Source organism: Coturnix japonica, chromosome 3 (assembly GCF_001577835.2).
Source record: "Coturnix japonica isolate 7356 chromosome 3, Coturnix japonica 2.1, whole genome shotgun sequence".
NCBI classification, from domain to species: Eukaryota; Metazoa; Chordata; class Aves; order Galliformes; family Phasianidae; genus Coturnix; species Coturnix japonica.
This window is the reverse complement of record NC_029518.1, coordinates 50,594,998-50,602,142: the sequence shown is the minus strand read 5'-3', so window position 1 is coordinate 50,602,142 and position 7,145 is coordinate 50,594,998. Positions and strand designations below refer to the sequence as shown.

Genomic DNA, 7,145 nt, shown 5'->3' with positions numbered 1-7,145 from the left:
TATGGTCTTCAAACTGGTATGGGGCCTAGCATTATTGTGCTGAGAGAGAAAGATTGTCTTCTTTTCTGGCTTAATCTGTAAGTTTGAGCTTTCAGCTTTAGTCTGTGTCACATCATAGTGGTCAGAGATGATGGCTTGTTTGGGTTTGAGGAAATCCAGAAGTATCACCCCTTTCCTATCCCAAAAGAGAGTGAGCATCACTTTACTTGCTGGGTAGCATCCTGAGATTTTCTTTGATGGGGAATTCATATCACCACCCCATGGACTGCCATTTTGAGTCTAGCTCATAGTAGTAACACTATGTCTCATCACCAGGAAACTGTCAGCTTCAGCTCTGTTTGGTTCAATAGGTCTGGACAATTTTGCACACATGGCCCTTTCTGTTCCTATGTGAACATTCATGTGATCCACCTGGCACAAACTTTGCAATATTCCAGTGTTCCTACCATCATTTCCAATGCATTGAAATCGATATTCAGCTCTGTTCACAGTCCAGCTATCATAATCCGTCAACTTGTGTGGATGAGCTGATCAAAATGCTTTTCATTTCATGGTGTGACTGCTGTGCATGACCATCTGGAACATGGCTTGTCTTTCACAACTCTGTTACCATTGCTGAAATGTACCACTCACCTCCTCACTGTGCTCACACCCACTCTTCGTTTTCCTTGAATGTTCATCAAGCATCAATGAATGTCAATGGATGCCATTTTTTCTGCATGGAGGAATTCAATAACACACCTTTGCTTCACACACACTTCCACATCAAATGCCATTGTGTCAGACTATCCCTCTGCTGCCATATGTCACACAGCAACAACGTTTAATGGAATGTTGTTGGCAAAGGTTAGCCTCCACTGTCATGCCACCAACATCCACCTCTGATGCCATGGTCCTACATATCAAAATAGTAGTCACTACTTTCAGAGCAGCTCTTGAAGTTTTCCACCTCCTTTCTGTCTTTCCACATCCCTGTGTATCCATAACTGGAATAAGCACAGCCAGTGCTGTCTTCTATGTGCAGAAAAGGACAAACAAACTATGCCATGTTAAATAAAGCGAAGAGTGATTATTCAGCAGGTGATATAGGGCTGGCATGCAAATTCTCACAGCAGTGTTACACTATATTCATATGTAATCAGTTTGCTGACCCATATATATATATATATGAGATAGATAAGTAAATCTTTACTGAGAAATAAGATGTTCCTCATTACACTTTTAATGGCAAGTCAGCTTAAGCAAAATGAAACTGATCATGCTGTTCAGTGATTGAAAATTCCAGTTTCCAAGCTAGGGAACCCACTATGCTGCTGCAATATCAATATTTTAAATAAGGTAGTTCAGGGAAGAACAAATAGGAACATATAAAGGGTTCACACAGGTGTGGTGAATAATTGCCTCCCTGAGGAGTTATTGTAACAGGTTAACAACATGCAGTGAAATACCTTGCAGAGAGCCAGAGCTGACACACAGACAGGAAGTAACATAAGCACATCAGTTGTTTTTGTCTTTTACCTCTGCTTATTCCATCACCATAGAACAATCTAGCTTAAATTTAAATACAGCATATTCATCAGAATACAAATCTAAACCAAAGGAAATGAAATTATTTTTCCCTTTTATTGCTGACTTGTTGACTTCATATTTGGGTAATCCACGCCGTTCTTTTTCTTTTCCTTCTTCATCTGTCTAATATACTGACAGTGAAACCCTTTGGAGCAGGATATGGTCTATATTTCATGTATGGGTCTCAATCAGAATGGTATCTGAAGCTTCTCTACATATTATCTGCATCACAACAAGCTTCGAATAAGCTTTAATTTGAAAAAGCAAAGACAGTAACCAGTGATTTAACCAGTTGCTAGTGAGCTTAAAATTGAACTGCCAGTTTTAATACAGAATTAGTACTATCTATATCTTAAGAAGTTTCATAATCTTGGCAATACATCACCTGAAATCATTCAAATGTAAAAACTCTTGCAGCAGTGCTGTAGAAATGCCACATGATCAAAAAGAAATAAGAAAAAACAAACATACCACAGTGTTTTCTCAGCAGACCTTCAGGTAAGCATAAAGATGGATGGTTTTAATAATTATTTCCTTCAGAGAGATCTTGATATTTAATCTTAAGAGAAGAGGGAATTGGATTAAACGTTATGTGCTACAGTGTTTCAATTAACTAAATACACAGTGAATTCAGAAACGCATATGTAGATTTTTCAGCTTGCAACATTATTCAATACATCTTAGGAAATTTTATAAAAAGAGAGTTACATTTTAATATTTCAAATATTATTGAACATTAGAAACTTGATTTGGGCCCATGAATTATTTTCATTATTTTCAAGCTCATTAAAATCTTTCTTAGATAAGAAAAAACTGTCAAATTTTAACAGCATTCACTTAAAAATTTGGAGATTCACAGTGAATTCATTATTCTTCCACTGGGTACCATATTACCCACTTATCAACTAAATTTATGCAGGGCAAATCAGGTAACCCTGGAGCTTTTAGAGATTGACTTATCTATCTTTATCTAGAGTTGTCTCTAGAGAAATGAGTCTACTCAATCCTGCATTATTTGACTCAGATTTTAAGAGTTAGGTTTTCTTGTGCTTAACAGAATGTAAACCCACATCTCCTGTCACCAAGTCAAAAACATTTCCAACTCCCTACAGAAACTCTGCAACCATAAGGCAAAAAATCCAGCATTCTTTGATGTAAAAACAGCAAATGAAGAAGATGGAATTGGTATTCTTTCAGGCAGATCCAGGAGTAAGAAAATATACATTTCAGTCTTTACATCTGTGACATTGTTTGCATCGTCCATTAGAAAGATAATGGATAAACAAGAAGAAATTAGGCAATTTACTGATTTAAGCACCTCAATTCCTTTGAAACCTCAGCCAACACTGCCAACCACTGCCAACAACCAGCACTTACGAAGGATGTTAAAATCACAGAGAAAAATACCACCAGCACAATTATGACAAAACTGGCTTTGGATTTTAAGTCTGTGGAAGGTATATGCAGTGTGTGACTGGCATGGTCATGGTGGTGGTTATAACCAAACTGACAAGGAAGCTGTCTGCTTGACAGTTTGAAGTGCTATGGAGTGCTTGCAGACAAACCCTGCTTCCACCCTTACCTCCTCTAGGCCTCTGACTTAGCCACACCTCATATGCATGCAAAACACATTTGAGCTTCATTGAGCCAGCTCCACATTCGCTTTTGTCAGCCCTTGAGGCTGATAAGAAAAGTTCATCAGAAGTTTTGGATACAAATGATGTTATCTGATGGATTTTCTGCAAATGCTGCCAAAGTCAATAAAGCTAAATTGGAACTTGATATTTCTAGTACAGAATACTAACTGGGGGGGGGAGGAAGAAAGAAAAAAAAAGAAAGGAGAAAGAAAGAAAGAAAGAAAGAAAGAAAGAAAGAAAGAAAGAAAGAAAGAAAGAAAGAAAGAAAGAAAGAAAGAAAGAANGAAAGAAAGAAAGAAAGAAAGAAAGAAAGAAAGAAAGAAAGAAAGAAAGAAAGAAAGAAAGAAAGAAAGAAAGAAAGAAAGAAAGAAAGAAAGAAAAGTGAAGATCATAGAGAAACCATTTTTCTGCTACAGAACATTGTCAAGAATTGCCTGCCTGTGACATATAGATGTACACTTTATAAGATGCAACACAAAAATATATATAAACTGTAAATTTACTGCATTGACCTTGTCTTTTAAAATCCTCCTACAAATTCCACTGTCTTAGCACACAAGTAACTTAGAAAGCATTTTACTTTGCCCAGGTATGTAATAGCTTAATGAGGGTTCTTGTTTCTTTGAATTCCTTTGAATCAGTAGCATGGAATGTACCAGAAAAGCAGAAACATGCCTACCATTTTTGAAAAACATGTTTTTATATTGCTACTGACAAACTCTTGGATCACTGTTTTAAATCTCTCCAGACAGACACTCCCCCAAACAATGCAAGGAAACCACACCTTGCCATTTTCTGGTCTTATGTCCACCCAAAACAGCACTGCAGGTAAATTCCACATAGAAGACATGACTTTCATAAACACGGTGCCAAGCTGAAAATGATTTTTTCTATTTTTTTTTCAATTTCATAGGTGACTTTGTTTTAATATGTTTTTCTCTTTGGCTGGAACATTTATCTCTACACTTGTAGGTGTGTACTGTGTATACATAGCCACATATACAAACATGTCATGCAAGAATTGCATAGGTTTAATTCAATGCATATGGGAGTTCCTCTTAATTGCTCAGTACATGCTTAAATTGAAGCAGATGTGGACATCTACAGGCTTGAGCTCATGCTTGTAATTATTAATCTGTTTCCTTAGCTGTTCTTACTATATGCACAATGAAACACCCCAAAAGTATGGAATTTTTGTAGCATTTTCCCAAACAGCCATGAGACAGCAGAATACATTTACCATTACAGTGACCACAGAGTCAAGTCTCAGAGCTGCTGCACTCCAGAAGATATTCTCTTAATAGACCTCATTGTGACTGTCTTGTTGTTGCTATCTGAAGAAGTAACATTTTTTTTCAGTCTCTCTCCTATCCTCTTACATTCTCACTAGGTTTATTAATTACCACTAATTCCAGCAATCAATGTCGTGCTTACTATATTCATATAAAATAACTGAGCATGTAGAAATCTTTAGTACTTTTCAGACACTGTGTTAAAGTTAATCCTCCTTATTGCCTTCATAATTAAGACCAAAAATTATAAGATATGGTTTGCAATATATGTTACAACTCCAGAGAATATGAACTTAATATATAGGAGCAACTTTCTAAAATTTGAAAAGTTCTCATGAACTGTGCAACAATGGAGAGGTTTAGATATAACATTCCATTAGCTCCTAAGGGGAGCACTAGCTTATTTGATATTCCTCCTACTATATCACATGTGATTACATTTCTTCCAATTACTCCTTTACTAAACTCATGAACCTGCCAACAGAAACTGGCATTGGGGTTTGATCTGAAGGCTCTAAAGGATAGCTAAACCATTTCCTACTTGTCCTGAAGGTTTATCTACTTCATTAAAGGGTTATTCCTCCTTCAGAGTTGTCCAAGATCAGCTGCTAAGCCTTCACCATACTGCCTTCCTTTTCTGTGCCTTTTTATATTTGTTAGGTGCTGTAATTAAATCATCTCAGACTTTCTGTTAGCACTTTTCTATTTGCACCTTCTGGGAATATTCTTCAACCTCCAAATCATATTTATGCTTCCCTTCTGTTTTGTCTCCAATTTCTCCTTTTGAAAAACAGTTTCTGTTGTTGAATACCACCATACAGCAGCACTGTCACAAAAGGGAGAAACTATCTTCCTGGTCCTGGTCTTCTGTACAACCCAACCCTGCACTAGTTGCAGCTTTCTACAGAGGGCAACTGCTGAAATGTCTGTTTAAGCACCTCTCCAGAGCCAAAACCAATGTTCTGCAGCTGTGTCCAGCTTTCTTTGTTCCCAGATTATAGGCTTTCATTTTGAATGCCCTTGCTTGTCATGTGATCATGATCATTCCACCAATTGCCTCATTCCCTCAATTTACCAGTCTGCCGATCACTGTGTTATCTTCACATTTTCTCAGCAATGAACTTAGATTGTTTCTAAATATGAGCACTACTTTGAGCCTAGTGGTTGTCCTGACACTACCCCACTCAGAGATCCATTAGTAACTGCGTGAGCTTCTAACTTTCTAGTTCGGAAAACAACATACACTATTTCTCAAGATTACAATATCACAGTCCAGCCATGACTAAAAAAGACAAAGGTGAGGAGTCTGAAAACCTTCCTTTCTCATCTTCCTCTTTTAAAGGGCACAGATGCCTTCTCCCTCCTTCCAGGCCCCTCCAAACCCCAGGTTGCAAAGTCACTCACCACCCCAAGGACGTCATTTTCTCTCAGTCTTCCGGTCTTTCAGCTGTACTGGAAGAAAACTTTAAAGGAACAATGTAAGAGTTTGATTTGTATTAACATAAATGGTGATAGCAAAAAGAGCTTAGTTTCACCAGATCCCAGCTATGGTCATTTGGAATGAGTGTTAACAGATCTAACAAGATTTCCAATGCAGAGGCTATACGAAGGTCAAGGGAGACATCTAAGCCAGTCAACACTGTACAATGTGTTTTAATGCAGACAGAGATCTTAAAAAAACTTTTTAAGGTCCATACATACACTGTGAAAGGTCCACACAATCTGAGGTGAAGAATAGCATGTATCATTCAGAAGTCATTTCACAAGCAGCAGAACAAAGTCTTTATGCACTGAGAGTTCTGAAGTTCTGATATTCTGAAGAATATCTCCAACAAAGCAAATATTTCAGCACTGAAGTCTGCTCAGGTGAAGAGAAACCATCCAGTAAAGAAGTGAGGAGTATCGGAAAAATCTAAATTTTTAAAAAAATAAAACAAAACAAAAAACAAAAAACAAAAAAAAAACACACACACACACAAAAAAAAAAAATACAGGTGAAGAATTGCCAAAGATGAATTGCAAAAGTTACACTGAAAATCAACTATGGTCTTATCAGTGTCTGTTACTGATTTATTTTAACAAAATAGATGTTACTGATATGAGTCACAAATTCCTGACCCTCTTGCCAGTCACCTCTGCCTTCACCTCGGTTGTAATAAGTTTTGACTCAGAAACTACTCCAGTTTTAATATTTGTATTTCAAAATTGTGGAAGAAATCTGTCCCAATGGCTTAATTGTGTGGGAAAATACCTTTGCTCTATTTGGTGTTAGCCCCTGCCATCATTATCAGGAAATAGAGTATTTTAAAAGGATGATAAATTCCTCCCCAGCCCTGTCTCTTATTCTCCCATAAAGATAAATGAGCTTCATATCCCAAACAGGTCAGCTTGGCAGGTGAGAGAGTGGGAGATAAACTAAAAGAAAGACCAGCTTGAGCACTGACCCCATGTCTACTTCACTATTCATTCTTCATAAACAGCTATTACTGTAGTACAAAGAAGAGCCCTTCCAGCAGGGTTATCTCTAGATTCCTCTGAGAACAGACTTCATCTTTGTTGGTTCCTTTTCCTTTACAGGTTGCTTACAGTTTTGCAGGCTTTGAGGAAAGATAGATAGTTCAGGAGAAGTCAGAAGGCAGGAGATAAA

At 37.3% G+C, this 7,145-nt stretch overlaps 1 long non-coding RNA gene across 1 annotated transcript; it reads right to left on the bottom strand.

The window, feature by feature from the left end:
• Window positions 1-1,500: 1,500 nt before the first annotated feature.
• On the bottom strand, window positions 1,501-6,432 carry LOC116653218. The gene is made up of 3 exons (XR_004306731.1): window positions 6,200-6,432; window positions 5,903-5,961; window positions 1,501-2,128 (listed from the first exon to the last, which is right to left on the bottom strand). It is a non-coding gene; the product is annotated as an uncharacterized LOC116653218 (long non-coding RNA).
• Between the last annotated feature and the right edge of the window lie 713 nt (window positions 6,433-7,145).